Raw genomic sequence first — 16,443 nt, 5'->3', positions numbered from 1 at the left:
GTATGTAATTATTTCAAATTGTAAAGTTCCCCAGTAGAATTTTTTCCCCCTTTTAGAGAAATAAAAATGAATAAAACATCTAAATATGTAGATTTATGTAATACCAAGCCATAATATGTAATATGGGGTAAATATGTAAAAATATGTAGTATCAAATTTTAATATATTAATGGTAATTACAAGATTCACAAAGATTTGTTATTTATATACGGTGAGGTTGAAAGGAATATAATATGTAATTACATAAAAATCCGGTCCCTACTTATTACACGCTAACTTCTCTAGCATACTCGAAGCAACTGACAAAATCAGAAACAGCGCCTCAAGTTGCGATATAGTCCAGATATTGTGGACAAGAACGATGACGAAATGCGCCATTGTGAAAAAAATGGTCGATTTGTAAAAAAGAAACTTGAGTCCATAATGATTAAGAATCTTCAGTATAGATAATATGTAAGACAAGAGCTGTACTGATTGGTACGCCAGTTGAAAAAATACTAATCTTCAGCAGATAATGTACATTAAAGACGTACTCAAATCATTCCTAGTTACGTGGAAAGAAATTACAACCAGTATGAAACAATGCTTGCAGATAAATGAAGAGTTTTACTTTTTTAAATTTCTTATTTCTCTGTCAGTTTTATCTTCTCGTGCTCTCTCAATGCGGTGTAGAAGAGGATATTATATTTTGACCAATACTAGGAGGAACACATTGCGGACATCCTGGTCATGTGGTTAGCATGGTACAGGATCTCTGCTGAGACAAAATAGGTCAGCACATGACAAGGGACATACACTCAACCAAATCCAATAAGAATTATATAAAGTTTCTCTTAACTGAGTCATATGCCTTTTTTTAAATTTGTACTGTACCTTTATTATTTTTTATTATTATTATTATTATTATTATTATTATTATTATTATTATTATTATTATCATCACTATTTCTTACCAATGTTTATTATTGTCACACTAACATTACTTATCTAACTTTCATTATTTACTTTCATGTTGTTTTATGGTCTAGATATTAATGTAATAACTATGTAACCAATTGTATTCAATTAGAATTAGAGTCTGGCTGGACGGAAGAGAAGGCCTACTGGCCTTAGCTCTGCCAGATTAAATAAATTACTAATTAATTATACTCCCATTTTTTCTCCAGTTTCTGTCGAATACAAAAAATATTATCAATAGTCGATACATTACGCCTAAAACCACATAGATGAACCCCAATAATTGGGTAATCTATGTTATAGCCTAATATGTATTATTATGTAGACCGACATTAAAACAAATGATTCCAGAAACATACCCGCACTCGTCTGTACAAGACCTTAGCAAGACCTGTCCTTTGTTACGTCAGCGAAGCTTGGATCTTATGAAAATGCGATGAAACTAGAATTCCTGCCAGTGAAATGAAGTTTATGCGCCGAACAGCAGGATACTCTAAATGGGATCATAAAGGAAATGACGACATCCTACAAGAACTGGGAATGGAACCTATACTGCAGTATATTCATCAACATCAAGACAACTGGCTTCACCATGTCAAGCGCATGCCTAGAACAAGGATTCCTCGAGAGATCTTGAACTACAGACCAACAGGGAAACGATCACCTGGTCGCCCTGTGAAGAGATGGCGGGAAAACGTTTGTAGACCGGAACAGTCCTTCTAGGACTATCACCTGATAGGAGGATGATGATGATGATGATGATAAATAGGTTAAACAATAGTAACAACTTACACACAAATTCCACAATTTGGGACATCTGGCCGAAATCTATTGCTGACCACTAGGATCCAGAATACAAAGCAGAGGTTAAATGAAAAATACAATATGATTGCGGAGAGAATACGGAACAATGACAAATTTAAAAATAAAGTATTAGAAAAGAAAATTAGTTAATAATGGAGTTCGACAAGGTTGTCCACTATCACCAACTTTATTTAATATTTATATAAATGAAATTATTTTAAAATGGAACCAAATCTACACATCAGGAATCAAAATAACCAGTGCTCTAACATTAAATACCTTACTCTATGCCGATGATCAAGTCATAATTTCCAATTCAGAGGATAATTTACAAAGAGGATTGTATACATTAAATAAAATATTAAAAGATTTTGGGATGGAAATTTCAGCACAAAAATCAAAAGTAATGGCATTTTTAGGACAAGACCCAGTCAGAAGTAAGATAAAACACAATAACCAATGCCTCGAACAAGTGCAAAATTTCAATTATCTGGGTTGTGAAATGTCTTATCAAAATGAAAAAGATGTGAACAAGAAAATTACCAAATTTACACAAATTCTAGGAATAATAAACAATGCATTAAAAGCTAAATTAGTACAAAAATCTACAAGAATAAAAATATATAATACACTAGCATTACCCTCCCTTTTATACGGAAGCGAGATTTGGTCATTAAAGAAAAAAGACAAGAACAGAATCAAAGCAACGGAAATGAAAATTTGAGGACAGCAGGATATACTCTTTTAGACCGAAAAAGGAATGAAGAAATTTTCGAACAATTAGAAGTAGAGTCAGCAGAAGAAAAAATCAGCAGATACAAATTCAATTGGTTAGATCATGTAAGAAGAATGGAAAATTCAAGAATCCCAAAAATTATGATGCAATATAAACCTAGAGGACATCGTCGACCAGGAAGGCCTTTAAGAAGACTGCTAGATGGGACCGAAACAGGTCTACAGAGGCCTAATTCGTGAAGGATGATGATGATGATGAAGTACAATTTAATTTCGGAGAAACATTGAAGAGTAATGAAATGAAGTAAAAAAAATACATAGTATTATACAAGTGATTGTGGAAAATGGATAATGAATCTCTCAATACCATTAGACAAATGTTGTTAATGTCCTCATTAGGAAATTTAAGAGAAAGGAGAATGGCTTTGGTTAACTTAAATGAAGTTCCCCTAGCGCCAAAAAGGAGTCCTTTCACTTCCCATGTATTAATATTCATTTTGTATCTCTCACTGAAGTGAGGAATACATGGGTTGTAAATAGACTTCTTTTCATCGTTAACGTTATTGGCTTGTTGATCATCCTTCTCGAAACGGACAGTGGGGTCAAGTGCTTAAGTGGAACTTTTTAACATTATTCTCAATCCAAGATTATTTTATTCTGGAGCTTAATTCATTTGATTAACAATTTTAAGTACAACTGTATATGAGAGTATTTGGTATATTTTTACTGCACACAAAATCACAGTAATGGACAATCGGAGGAAGAACGTTACATCATTACTGAAGTTCAACGTGCAATACTTAGGAAGCCTTTCAATACTCTCTCTCTCTCATTCACGGGCGATAAATATACTTCTGAGGCTGACCCTGGTGTGACGAGACAAGGAAGTGAACTGCGCTCTCATTTCATGCTTAAGCATCTGCATAATTTGTCGTTACGTAACACCCAGAGTCAGGAGTTGGATTCCGGCACCGCCGCCGCCACCACCACTACCACCACCAAACTTTTAAGTTTCTTACGTTTTTGCTATATTATAAAATTCCCTTTGAATTACTGATAAAGTCTCGAAAAATAGTGTCATATTACAGCTGATCTATACAGAAAAAAATGCAAGATACAGTGTTTAAATCCTGTCAATAGTAAATTAACTTCCAAAGAGAGTAAAGAATAAAGAATATTTATTCATTCATAGTGTTCTCTCGAGGATAGTTCATGGCTCTTAGCTACAGTGATGTGTCCGTATGAATGTTTCGACTGTCTGAGAAGGTTAGATATTCCTTTTGTACTTTTTAATTTCGAACTTCGATTCCAGGCGATTCTAGAATATTCTGATTAATACTACTTTAAAATGGAAATACGCAATTCATCGCAACATCATATGAACTAGATAGTTCCAGAGCAATAGTTACAAAATCTCGAATTCTACCGCCGGTAACCATTCAAGTTCGAATATCTGAAGCTCGTAACAGAAAAATGAAAGGTAGCGAGGGAAGAATTAAATATAAGATATTCCAGCAAGCAAACTACGTCGATATCGTCAAACTCCATGCGGGTTATTATCGATCTCGTATGTCTTAGACCATAATATGGTCTGTCACAGTCTGAATCCAACTTTTTTCTTGGTCTACCCAAGTTTTGACGTTGTCATGGCAGTGTCACTGAGCGTGACACATTCAAAATGTATTGAAATAAATTAATAAATTACTAGTGGCTTGTGTAGCAAATGCCACAAACTAAGTTCATTAGACGTTCAAATAAAAATTTTTAAGATCTATTTTCAATGAAGAATACCAGACATTTTGAAAGTTATTTGCTTTCGTAATAATGAAACATACTCCATCTGAATGTTTTTTTATGCAAAAATACTTTCTCTTGAACCTATCCACCTTCAGGTTTTGAGTTTCAACGCGAAAACGCATGTAACAATGTCAGGATGATCAGTGGGCTTTTTATGTGGGAGTAAAGCAAAGGTCAATGTGGATTGTAGGCGACACTTAAAAAAAATGTCAGGTTTGCTATGCTTTCGAACAATAGCACAGCATCTTGGTATAGCTGCTGCATATAGAACTTGAAATGTAGAGGGTACAATCATTTTATCCTGCTAAGAGATCTTGCTGAAATGATCTGGAGACTACATAATTTTGTAGGCCTCTTATTTTATCAGTAAGTAATACCTTTTGGTTTTTCCTCAGGAACTGTAATTTTTGCGCTCTCTCGAGCCAATACTGAAGAGAATGACGCATATAAATATCTACACCACACCGCCATTAAATATATGAAAAAGACCCAACCTCACTTGATTAATAACTATAAAAACATTAGATTTTTAATAACAATATTATTATCTTACGTAAGTTTTGTAGTTAAATATTATATATATATATATATATATATATATATATATATATATATATATATATATATAGCCGCCACTCAGTAAATTATAGAAATGAAGAGCTAATTTAAGATATTCTCTATTCTATAACCCCAAAACGTTTCACTTTCATATCATCAATATAGCATTAATATGTATAATATTAATGAAAAATAGTCACATCATGGCATTAACTATAATAATATTTCATTTCTAATGGTAATAATATCAAACCACCTCAAATTTTGTAGATTTTAATATCCAATACATCACAGCTCTACTCAGAAAATTACACACCGCAGAATCAGACTTGTAAATTATTTTAGTAGGTCTTGAAGTTTTTAATAACCAATTGAATTTGAGCTCTAAATATGTCAGCAATCCTGCAGGTCATGGCCTTCATGTAATATCCTATTGTTTATTGTAGTGTGTGTTTTGTTTTATACTGAAATCCAATTAGTTCTGACGAAAGATGGATTTCTGAAAATAGGAAAATTATGTAGGAAAACTAACGCTTCACTGAAAGTTACTATTTTTCTGAAAAACTTCGGGTTCCAAGCTTCAAAATGAGGGGTCATTTATTAAAATACGTTCAGCTTCAAATTATATATATATATAGAAGATTATATAATTCTGCGCTGGCTGTTGCTTATTCCGAGTGAAACAAAACAAATAAATTAATTTGAAGAATTGGATATAACTTGGGTATTAAGAAAACGATGTTACAGGAACTATAAGAGCAAATGACTCGATAAAACATTATCCAAGACTGGAATAAATGTTGAAAACGAGAACAAATATAAATAATTAACATAACATATTGTTTAATATAAAATTATCATACGAATACTAACATTCGTAACATTCACGTGATGATGTCAGTGAGCGTTATACCCACCCCTGATTCCGCCTACGAAACCATTAAATACCTCCCACATGTCTCGACAGTTATATGGGCTGCCTACGCAAAACGTTGCTTAAGCAGACACACTGTGCATCAGGATGCATTTCTTTTAAGACAATATAAAATTGCTGATAGGATTACTTCCTACAAAGTCAATTGATGCATCTAAATGAATTCTATGTAAGATAGTTAGAATCTATCACCACATTTACACTCTTTGCATTCATTTCTACCTTTGACGTGAGGAATATTAATTTCCAAGTATCTTGTGCAAAAAATCACAGATTCCTAGTAAAGTCCGAATTAGCGACTTTTGCGAAACAGGCTTATTAAATATCATGCGAGGTTTTCATTTCGACATTTTTAAAACCATATGTGACATTTCCTAATACATGAGCGCAATATATTGTATCTTATCAGGAAGAAATGGAGATATTGTTTTCTACATAAGAAAATCGTCTCTCAAAACGAGTCATGTTAAAAATTTTACACCAAACTTAGCGAGGGGTGACGCGGTAGCAATGCGCTGCAAGTCGGAGATGGCGAGTTCGAATCCCGATGAGGTTATGAATGTTCTTCATTGATCTAATCCTTCCGACCGCACTATGGCCTAGGGTTTACGCAGCCTCTAACAGAAATGAGTTTCAACGGTATTCCCTCGGGATCAAAGGCGCCAGCACGTAATACTGACATCCCTAATGCTACTCAGTATCGACTGTCTCCAACTACCCTAGAAGGTACCAGAGCCTTTAATGCAGGGATGTCAAAGCGCCTGCACTGCGTGCTCATATTACAAATCCAAGAAGATTCACTTTTTAGCAATATAACGTACAATCATCGCTCTTAAGGGGGACCTGAATTGGAAAATAAGTATTCAGTTTCAATGAACAATGCCTAAAACAACAGATAACATCTAGACACGCCAGAATCAACATAGGAAACACAATGTATATGAGCTATTCCATCTCAAATCGACCGAAATATAGAGAAAATTGACCTTACAATTTCTAAATACAATGAAACTTTTTTGTACGTAGAGAACTGTGATACAATGCTTTGTGCAAAGTTTGAGGCATCAGAACTTCATAGTGTTTAAATTAAAAATATTTTAATTTATCGTATTTTCAGAAAATTTGCAACTTTAAACTGTTGTAGCTCCGAAACCCTTTCACCCAATGATCAAAATCATGGTTTATTTTGATGCTGAGAAATTAAAGTTTATATTGACATATAAACAGATTTTCTTACTTTGTATGGAAATGCAGAAATTTAGATTTTTCCTCATTAAGACGCCTTTGCCTAGGAAAAAATATTTTTAAAATATATAGTTAGATTCCGCATTGAAAGTACAAATAAACACATAATTTTTAATGATGGTATGTTGATAAGAAAGTATTGAAAATATCAAATAAAGAAAATAAATAGTACGCGCGTGAACTAACCAGCTGACTGTGAGACGGGAGCTAGCCGTGACAGGCAAGGCCAGGAGACAAACACGTGATGTTTCGTCTAGTAGCGCATAGCTGGGCTAGCTTTATCACAAGCTTTCATAAACACAGGAGTAAAATGACGCCCAACGCTCGCTTATCTTCAGCTCTCGGCCAGTGCGTGAGGTACTGCGCCGTTCAAGTCTAGGCGTGTGAAAATAATCTATTTAATACCCTCGAAACTTATTGCCATACCTCTAAGCAAACAATGCCGAATCCCTCTTAATAATGCAAGGTTTTTTCTCAATTTTTTTTACGTTTTTACAAATTGGCAAAAAGCCTAAAAGTAAGTAAAATCAGATTATCTGTCTCTCTGTGTACAATAAAAATAAGGATTACTTCTTAACATAACCTACCAAATGTCAGCTTCAAAATGAGTTCCCGTTCAATGTTCTGCAGTAAATGGTTCCAGAGCTCTGAGTGCTGAAAGAGGCTTGTTTTTATAAAATATGCTAAATTTGTCGCTCAACAATACGAAAACCGTTTGACTTTCGATAGTATATTTCTTAAAATGCACTCTCCTCAGCAGGTTGTATAAATAGGGAAAAAATTAGAGCATAAAAAAATGCGAGGTTTTTTACTGATCGATTTCGTATGGAATAGCCCATATGGACTAAAAAGCGATTTTTAGATTTTTACATTAAAATATCCTAAACACTGTTGTGAATCATTCCAACAAGTTTCATTTGCACATTTCTCTTCTAACAGGTGTTTCTGCCGCCGTTTTATGAAGTACGCTACCAATTTAAATGCCACGATGGGTGACGCCTCTGCAAGGTTTCTTCTCTCTTTATTTTAAAATTACTATGGTTTCCCTATTTTTCTAAGTGATTTATTGCACAGTGAGACAGAGAGTCCGTTTCAGATAGAACATATAATGTGTCCAACTGATAGAGTTTCAGGATGTATGGAGAATGCATTTAAACTTTGGTGTCTATTTTCTCTGTTTAAATTTTTTCTACATATCCAATCGTTAATAACGGTCAATATATTTGGAACTGTTGGTATCGATAGATGTTTTTGAGATAGATTTTAAGTCTAGTAATAAAGGCTCAACCTTTTACTGTCGCTTCCGCACAATAGAAACAGGACAGGGTGGTTTCCGATTGCAGTCTGGCTAATAAGGGTACATCTAAGGTCCTTAAAATATAAATTTAATGTGTATTATTTTCAATGTAAAAAAATCGTAAAATTATACATCATTTGTAATTCTAAAAATATGACCGTTAAAAAAATAGTATACGATACACATGTGTAACAGAAAAGACTCGATTCTGCCGTAATGCACTTAACATCCTTTCCAGGCGTTATATTCATTTCATTCGAAGTCGGAACATGGGTAGTCTCCTAACGAGGTTCCAATACCTACAAGGAATTACACTTATTTGTCAACAGGGTGTAGAGAGATAAGTGTGTAAGCTCATCGCCTAAACTAAAAAGTCACCCAGTGTGCAACTAAGGTATTACTAGAACGCGAGAGAGGAGAAATTTAGTCCAAAGGCTCTAATTTAGGCTTGGTGGCATCTAATTCCAAAATGAGGTGGTGCTCCATCCTGTTGTCACATCAACTACATATCGGCAAAAACATGACAATGGAAAAACAGTTGACGAACGAGCATGGTTGCCAACCCACCACTTATTACACCAGCTATTCGTTTGTTCAATGGAAATTTATCTTTTGAAGAGGTGGAGAAGTTCAAATATCTCGGAGCAACAGTAATAAATATAAATGATACTCGGGAGGAAATTAAACACAGAATAAATATGGGAAATGCCTGTTATTATTCGGTTGAGAAACTTGTACCATCCAGTCTGCTGTCAAAAAATCTGAAAGTTAGAATTTATAAAACAGTTATATTACCGGTTGTTCTGTATGGTTGTGAAACTTGGACTCTCACTCTGAGAGAGGAACATAGGTTAAGGGTGTTTGAGAATAAGGTGCTTAGGAAAATATTTGGGGCTAAGAGGGATGAAGTTACAGGAGAATGGAGAAAGTTAGACAACGCAGAAATGCACACATTGTATTCTTCACCTGACATAATTAGGAGCATTAAAACCAGACGTTTGAGATGGGCAGGGCATGTAGCACGTATGGGCGAATCCATAAATGCATATAGAGTGTTAGTTGGGAGGCCGGAGGGAAAAAGATCTTTAGGGAGGCCGAGACGTAGATGGGAAGATAATATTAAAATGGATTTGAGGGAGGTGGGGTATGATGATAGAGAATTGATTAATCTTGCTCAGGATAGGGACCAATGGCGGGCTTATGTGAGGGCGGCAATGAACCTCCGGGTTTCTTAAAAGCCAGTAAGTATTCGTTTGTTCAAGTTATGACAATTGTATAAATGTACAAGTATGAAACCTAAGAACGAATAGCCTATTTGGGAAAGCGACTTTTGACCCACCATATAGCTATACACTTTTTCAAAATCTATTCGCATCTACGTAAAGATTAATTTTTTGGTCCTACAGAATATATCTGTAAAGGTAACAATGGTTATTAGAGGAGAAAAATTCTCACCGGCGCCGGGAATCGAACCCAGGTCCTTTGCTCTACTTACCAAGCGCTCTAACCACTGAGCTACGCCGAAGTTCAATCCATAGCACCGGATCGAATCCCTCTGCTCCAGTGTTTTTCCGTAAGGTTCAAGACTTTAGTGCAGTAACATTGTGATTACGACGGTTAGCTCGAAAATAGATTGCGAAGCTATCGTAAACGTCACCAAACTGGTTTCTCTTCTGCGGTTGCATTTGCACGTGGCTTAAAAATGTGATGATCCATAGCCACGATACGCCTCAGAAATTTGTTACGAGTAAACGTAAAATAGAATGATATATCTTTTAAATTTCCAGCTCAAAAATAGTAACGAAATTACCGGAGTTCTAGAAATAGCAGCAAATCTACTTCCATCGTACCACACGGCTCTTTAAGTCATTGCCAGATACACGTGTTCATGAATAAAATCTAATTCTTATGTACAAAGACAAATCGATACTTCAGTCCAGAAATAGTAACAGAAAAGCCTTGAATTGATAAAGACACAGGAAGGTTTGTCGAGGAAGCAGCGTTTTCTTTGTTTTTCCTTTAAAATAAAGGAAGCCACTGCTACGTAGAACTTGGTATGAGAGTATAACATACAAACCATTCAAGCTACATGTGGCAGAACTTTGAATTCTGGAGTTAAGGAACAACATAGATACAATCTGCCCCTCTAGTATTTGCGAGGCGATTTACAGTCCAATTTGTTATTACAATTAAAATCTATATTACGGCGGTGAAGGAAATCTTAAGTGAAAAACTTGCATCATACGAAATGGTCATTTATTTTTCCAGTCTATGGATTGTTCAATTGACGATTTCAGAATGGAGATCAGTCTAAGCATATAAAATGATTGATTCGAAGGGAGGAAGCATAGATAGATTCAAAATTCGAAACACTACGTCCTAATAGGTATATGATGATGATGATATTAATATTATTAATAATAATACTTACTTACTGGTTTTTAAGGAACCCGGAGGTTCATTGCCGCCCTCACATAAGCCCGCCAGTGGTCCCTATCCTGAGCAAGATCAATCCAGTCTCTATCATCATATCCCACCTCCCTCAAATCCATTTTAATATTATCTTCCCATCTACGTCTCGGCCTCCCTAAAGGTCTTTTTCCCTCTGGCCTCCCAACTAACACTCTATATGCATTTCTGGATTCGCTCATCGTGCTACATGCCCTGACCATCTCAAACGTCTGGTTTTAATGTTCCTAATCAACTCAGGTGAAGAATACAATGCGTGAAGTTCTGCGTTGTCTATCTTTCTCCATTCTCCTATAACTTCATCCCTCTTAGCCCCAAATATTTTCCTAAGCACCTTATTCTCAAACACCCTCAACCTATGTTCCTCTCTGAAAGTGAGAGTCAAAGTTTCACAACCATAAAGAACAACAGGTAGTATAACCCCATTCCGAGGCTTATTTGAAGGTTTCACAACAAGCTGTTTTTTACGGTGATGTGTTGTTAGTCCTTCGCCCAACCCCCAAGCTGGAGGACCACCCCTCATCGGCTGTCCGCGACTGCTTATTCAATATATTCGCAGCTACTCTCCATATCTGGAGGCCGTCTCCTCGATCCGCAACCTGAGGACGCGCCATGCCGTGGTGATAGGGACCCACAATACATGGATAATAATAATAATAATAATAATAATAATAAATACTTATGACAAACTCGCTTAATTATTTTAAAAAATCACAGCATTATAATGTATCAGAATGTTCAATATTGAATGCTTAGTGAAATTCTTCTAATGAAATTCACAAGAAAACCCTGCAAGCTGTAAAGTTTACGAAATTGACATGAACTGCTTCATTCTTAGCGAATGAATCCATATTTGTTTTTGCAAATATTTCTAAATAGTGCATAACTTAAGCATAATGCAGAATTCCGAAGACCATCAAAAGTTGCAAGTATTTAAATATGAACGAATGAAAGTCGGCCTGAAATCTATCAAAGCAGTAATTTTCGGACAGTTGAAGGAATTTCCTGAATTAGCTCCCTTTGCTAAATCTAATTAATTCTTCTACTTCAAGTAGCTCTGGTTCCCCGATCATGCGCAGTGTCTTGTATTTGAGATTTGGAATATTCCAATCGAACCCTTTTTCTTTGGATAACTATACATTTTCCGTCAGTTTCTCGACACTCCCTTTGCATCATCCAATTACTATGGCGCAGTAAAAAATCAATAGCGGAGTGGTGGAGAATCACGTCACGAATGCCGTATTGATAGGTTTTCTTGTAAGTGCACTTGGCCTTGATATGCAGTTTCTTCGATCTCATTTTTAAGGGAGACATGATTGCAACTTACATAATAGGCTATAAGTACATGATGTTTCAAAAGTAGAACATAAGTGCAATTGAAAATGAAAAAAAGATTTCGTAAAAAAAAAAAACTTCAGACAGTCCACCTAGTTGTCCTATACAGAATTATTTTATGCAAGCAAAATACTTTTGTGGCTATTGCTGTGCATGTTATGAAGCCATCGAGAACATTCTACATTGATAACTTGTAGTTTTATCATCTGAAAAAGGATTTCTTTTGTACACTGCTCCGCCGATTTAGTAGAATGTGTCTGAGTCTAAAGAAAGCAGCAAAACAGTATACAACGTGTCTGTTATGACAAAAATCCAAGACCCCGCATACCGGTAAGGCATCATGTCATAAAACGTTCACGCCTAAGTATTTTTGACTTAGTCACTTTCTTAGTTACTGGCTTTTAAGGTACCCGGAGGTTCATTGCCGCAATCACATAAGCCCGCCATTGGTCCCTATCCTGAGCAAGATTAATCCATTCTCTATCATCATATCACACCTCCCTCAAATCCAATTTAATATTATCTTCCCATCTACGTCTCGTCCTCCCTAAAGGTCTTTTTCCCTCCGGCCTCCCAACTAACACTCTATATGCATTTCTGGATTCGTCCATACGTGCTACATGTCCTGCCCATCTCAAACGTCTGGATTTAATGTTCTTAATTATATCAGATGAAGAATACAATGCGTGCAGTTCTGCGTTGTGCAACTTTCTCCATTCTCCTGTAACTTCATCCCTCTTAGCCCCAAATATTTTCCTAAGCACCTTATTCTCAAACACCCTTAACCTATGTACCTCTCTCAAAGTGAGAGTCCAAGTTTTACAACCATAAAGAACAATCGCTAATATAACTGTTTTATAAATTCTAACTTTCAGATTTTTTGACAGCAGACTGGATGATAAAAGCTTCTCAACCGAATAATAACACGCATTTCCCATATTTATTCTGTGTTTAATTTCCTCCCGAGTATTATTTATATTTGTTACTGTTGCTCCCAGATATTTTAACTCCTCTACCTCTTCAAAAGATAAATTTCCAATTTTTATATTTCCATTTCGTACAATATTCTCGTCACGAGACATAATCATATACTTTGTCTTTTCTGGATTTACTTCCAAACCTATCTCTTTACTTGCTTCCAGTAAAATTCTCGTGTTTCCCTAATCGTTTGTGGATTTTCTCCTAACATATTCACGTCATACGCATAGACAAGCAGCTGATGTAACCCGTTCAATACCAAACCCTCTCTGTTATCCTGGACTTTCCTAATGGCATACTCTAGAGCAAAGTTAAAAAGTAAAGGTGATAGTGCATCTCCTTGCTTTAGCTCGCAGTGAATTGGAAACGCATATCTAAGCAGCAGCAGCAGCAGTAATAATAATAATAATAATAATAATAATAATAATAATAATAATAATAATAATTTCATTTGAAATATAATAGTACACTTTCGGTTGGCACTCCCGATGAAGCAAAAGCCGAACATCAACTTTCTCCTATATCGACGGAATAGTGTATCGATATTCAGTAGGTAGTTCATTTGTTTTATATAGAAGCACTATGGTATTTGGCGTCTCTAAAACCACATGAACATTAGTTAAGTAAGACGCGTTCTTAAACATTTCCCCACCCTTTTAATTTCAACTATCCATGCCATCATCTTAACGTCGGCGATGACCGTCACAGTCGGGAGTCGAATCGTTGAACTCTCTAGTTTCGAGGCTGTAGACGTTAACACTACCAACGTAATCACTGCGGTAAATGCATTACAAGGTTGCTCCGATTTATACCACGGTTTTCACGCAGCTAGTCAAGGATGTGAGAGTCCGACCGCAAAGTATAGGTATTATACTATTATAAGCAAAATGCGCGGTAGGCTACTACAGTATGTTGTAAAGCTGCCGAATGAGCTGTAGCCTTTACCAAGGCCAGTCTTGCATGGGAGCCAGTCATAAGCGGAAGTTGGCCGGTAATTACATAATAATAATAATAATAATAATAATAATAATAATAATAATAATAGTAATAATAATAGTAATAATAATAGTAATAATAATAATAATAATATTATTATTATTATTATTATTATTATTATTATTATTATTATTATTATTATTATTATTATTATTATACAAAGAAATTGTAAATTACCCAAATTCTAGCCCTCCACTCGAAGAGAGTGTCCTCGTGCTCAGGGTAGGTTACGTAAATTACACGTAATTTGCGCTGTGTAAAAATATTTTGTGCGAGATCGTGCGTATTTGCTTGTTTTCCGCACAGAACCAATACGCAGTAAGTGTGAAATACCACATTCAGTATTCCCAACGTAACACACACAACAATTTCCCTCTTCTTACCTCTTAAGCGCGACATTCATTTTACCGCTTTAGGCTTTTAACACATTATTTTTAGAGACGTTCAACATAGTAATAATTATAAATTGGAAACTTACCACTGCAATTTCACCTAAATTGCAATGTTAATTATTGTTTTTAAATATTTGCAAAAATTAAGTAAAGTCTACTACTCCACGAAACTTATTGCATTCCTGATACAAGTAACATTAAGGAAGCCGTGAAAAAATCAACAAGATTCCAGATGCCGATGTTATTACTGCAATATGTTATATAAATAATATTGTTAAAATATTAAAATGAAAAAAAAATCATTACATAACCTTACCGTTTGTTTTAATTTCGCATTTATAGACTGGGAAAAAAAAAGACAGACGTATATCACGGCCTGCTGGAGTATAGTAAACACAGAAAACATTTTATAGCAACAATGTTGAAGAAAGATATTTTGGTTTTCCGAAGTTGCCGTCATTAAACAGAAACCAACATGGAGATTTCATTGCAACTAATTAGAAATTCGTCTTTCAGGTAAGTAATAAACGATCTTCGCACAAAATAATGTACGATACACGAGCGGTATGTTTGTTTTCATGTTCTCGGAAATTAAAAACGCTCAACTACGTTTCGCTTTTCAATCTTTTCCTCGACCATGAAAACGTCAACATACCGCTCTTGTAACGTATATTACTATTAACAAGATTTTCTACGCGGTGTAATAAATTATTTCCATGGGAATAAATTAATAAGTTACTCTACATGTGCCGCCTGACGCTGCGTTACTATGGTTTTTAATTATCGAGCCACAAAATGTATATTTTGCGCAGTTTTTATTTTCAAGTTTTGTGGGAATAAAACCAAGTTGTTATGCAAAGGTCTTCTGCAAATGAAATGTCAGCTTCAACTTTTATTTTTAACAGGGATCTTACCAATTTCAAAATCACTCATTATTATAAACTCAAATAGGAAAGACTGGAGAATGCTGGGTTTGCAGTGAAAGACTTGCTCTTGGGCAGAACACTACGAATCAATTAATGAATTATAAACTCTTACTGAACGCTTCGAATCTATGTTATGAACTGGAGCTGATTAATGTCATTCCATCCTTTTAACATTTCTAGACTGTCAGATCACAATATGATCTCGAACAATCTAGAATTGTGTAGTGAAAGATGCTGCCTCTAGAAAAGTGTACACAGAGCGTTCTCAAAAGGACAACAAATTTTGTGTCTTCTCTTTTGATACTGGCCTGTGTGAACAGGACTTCCTCGGTCAACGGATAAACGAAAATAAACGCAGTGTGCATTATGCGCAATGACATCATCTATTACCACAATGATATAAGGACTTAGGCAAAAAGTATAAAAACCAAAGATGCAAGTGAGAATCATGGGGGACACAATGACAAAATGCACATGATGGAAACTGTCGGCAGTCTTAGATGACTATTAAACTCTGGGATCTATAGGCTTATCGGTGCGGCGGTGAGCAGCTAAACAATACGCGGAAACACTATGTGGTGTTGGGGTATCGTTTCAAAAGATAAAAGAAATGAAGACTCAATAAGAAAAGCTCGAATGAAATACCGCAAGTGATGCACGCCGGTAGCCTAGGAACTGGAGTAAATATTTAACATTTTATTGAATGTATTATGTAAGCTTTCAATTTCTTACATTCTTTACATTTATGTCATAAATAATTTTATGCGTATTTTACGCGTCGTGAAGAAATTAACTTTTAAGTGTAACTTTCCAACTCTGCCCCTACTGTACAACAGAAGAGAGCGTCAGACTAAAAAAGTCGCTATAGATAAATTTGTACCCATAGATCCAGTTGCTCAAATCAGCTGTTTTGTCGAGACTAGGTTATACATAAGACTGGCTGAGTATAACATTTAATATGCTATACCATTCCTATCAGCAGTATGGAAACTAGGACTTTCACAATTTACAATATCAAGA

At 35.3% G+C, this 16,443-nt stretch overlaps 1 protein-coding gene across 7 annotated transcripts in view; it reads right to left on the bottom strand.

Annotated features, from left to right (window-relative positions):
* tim (timeless) overlaps nucleotides 1–16,443 on the bottom strand; it is a 200,764-nt gene that overhangs the window by 126,006 nt on the left and 58,315 nt on the right. The window lies entirely within an intron of this gene.

This window comes from Periplaneta americana, chromosome 9 (assembly GCF_040183065.1).
Source record: "Periplaneta americana isolate PAMFEO1 chromosome 9, P.americana_PAMFEO1_priV1, whole genome shotgun sequence".
In the NCBI taxonomy this organism is placed as follows: Eukaryota; Metazoa; Arthropoda; class Insecta; order Blattodea; family Blattidae; genus Periplaneta; species Periplaneta americana.
Note: the sequence above shows the minus strand (reverse complement) of the source record. Positions and strands in the feature narration are given on the sequence as shown.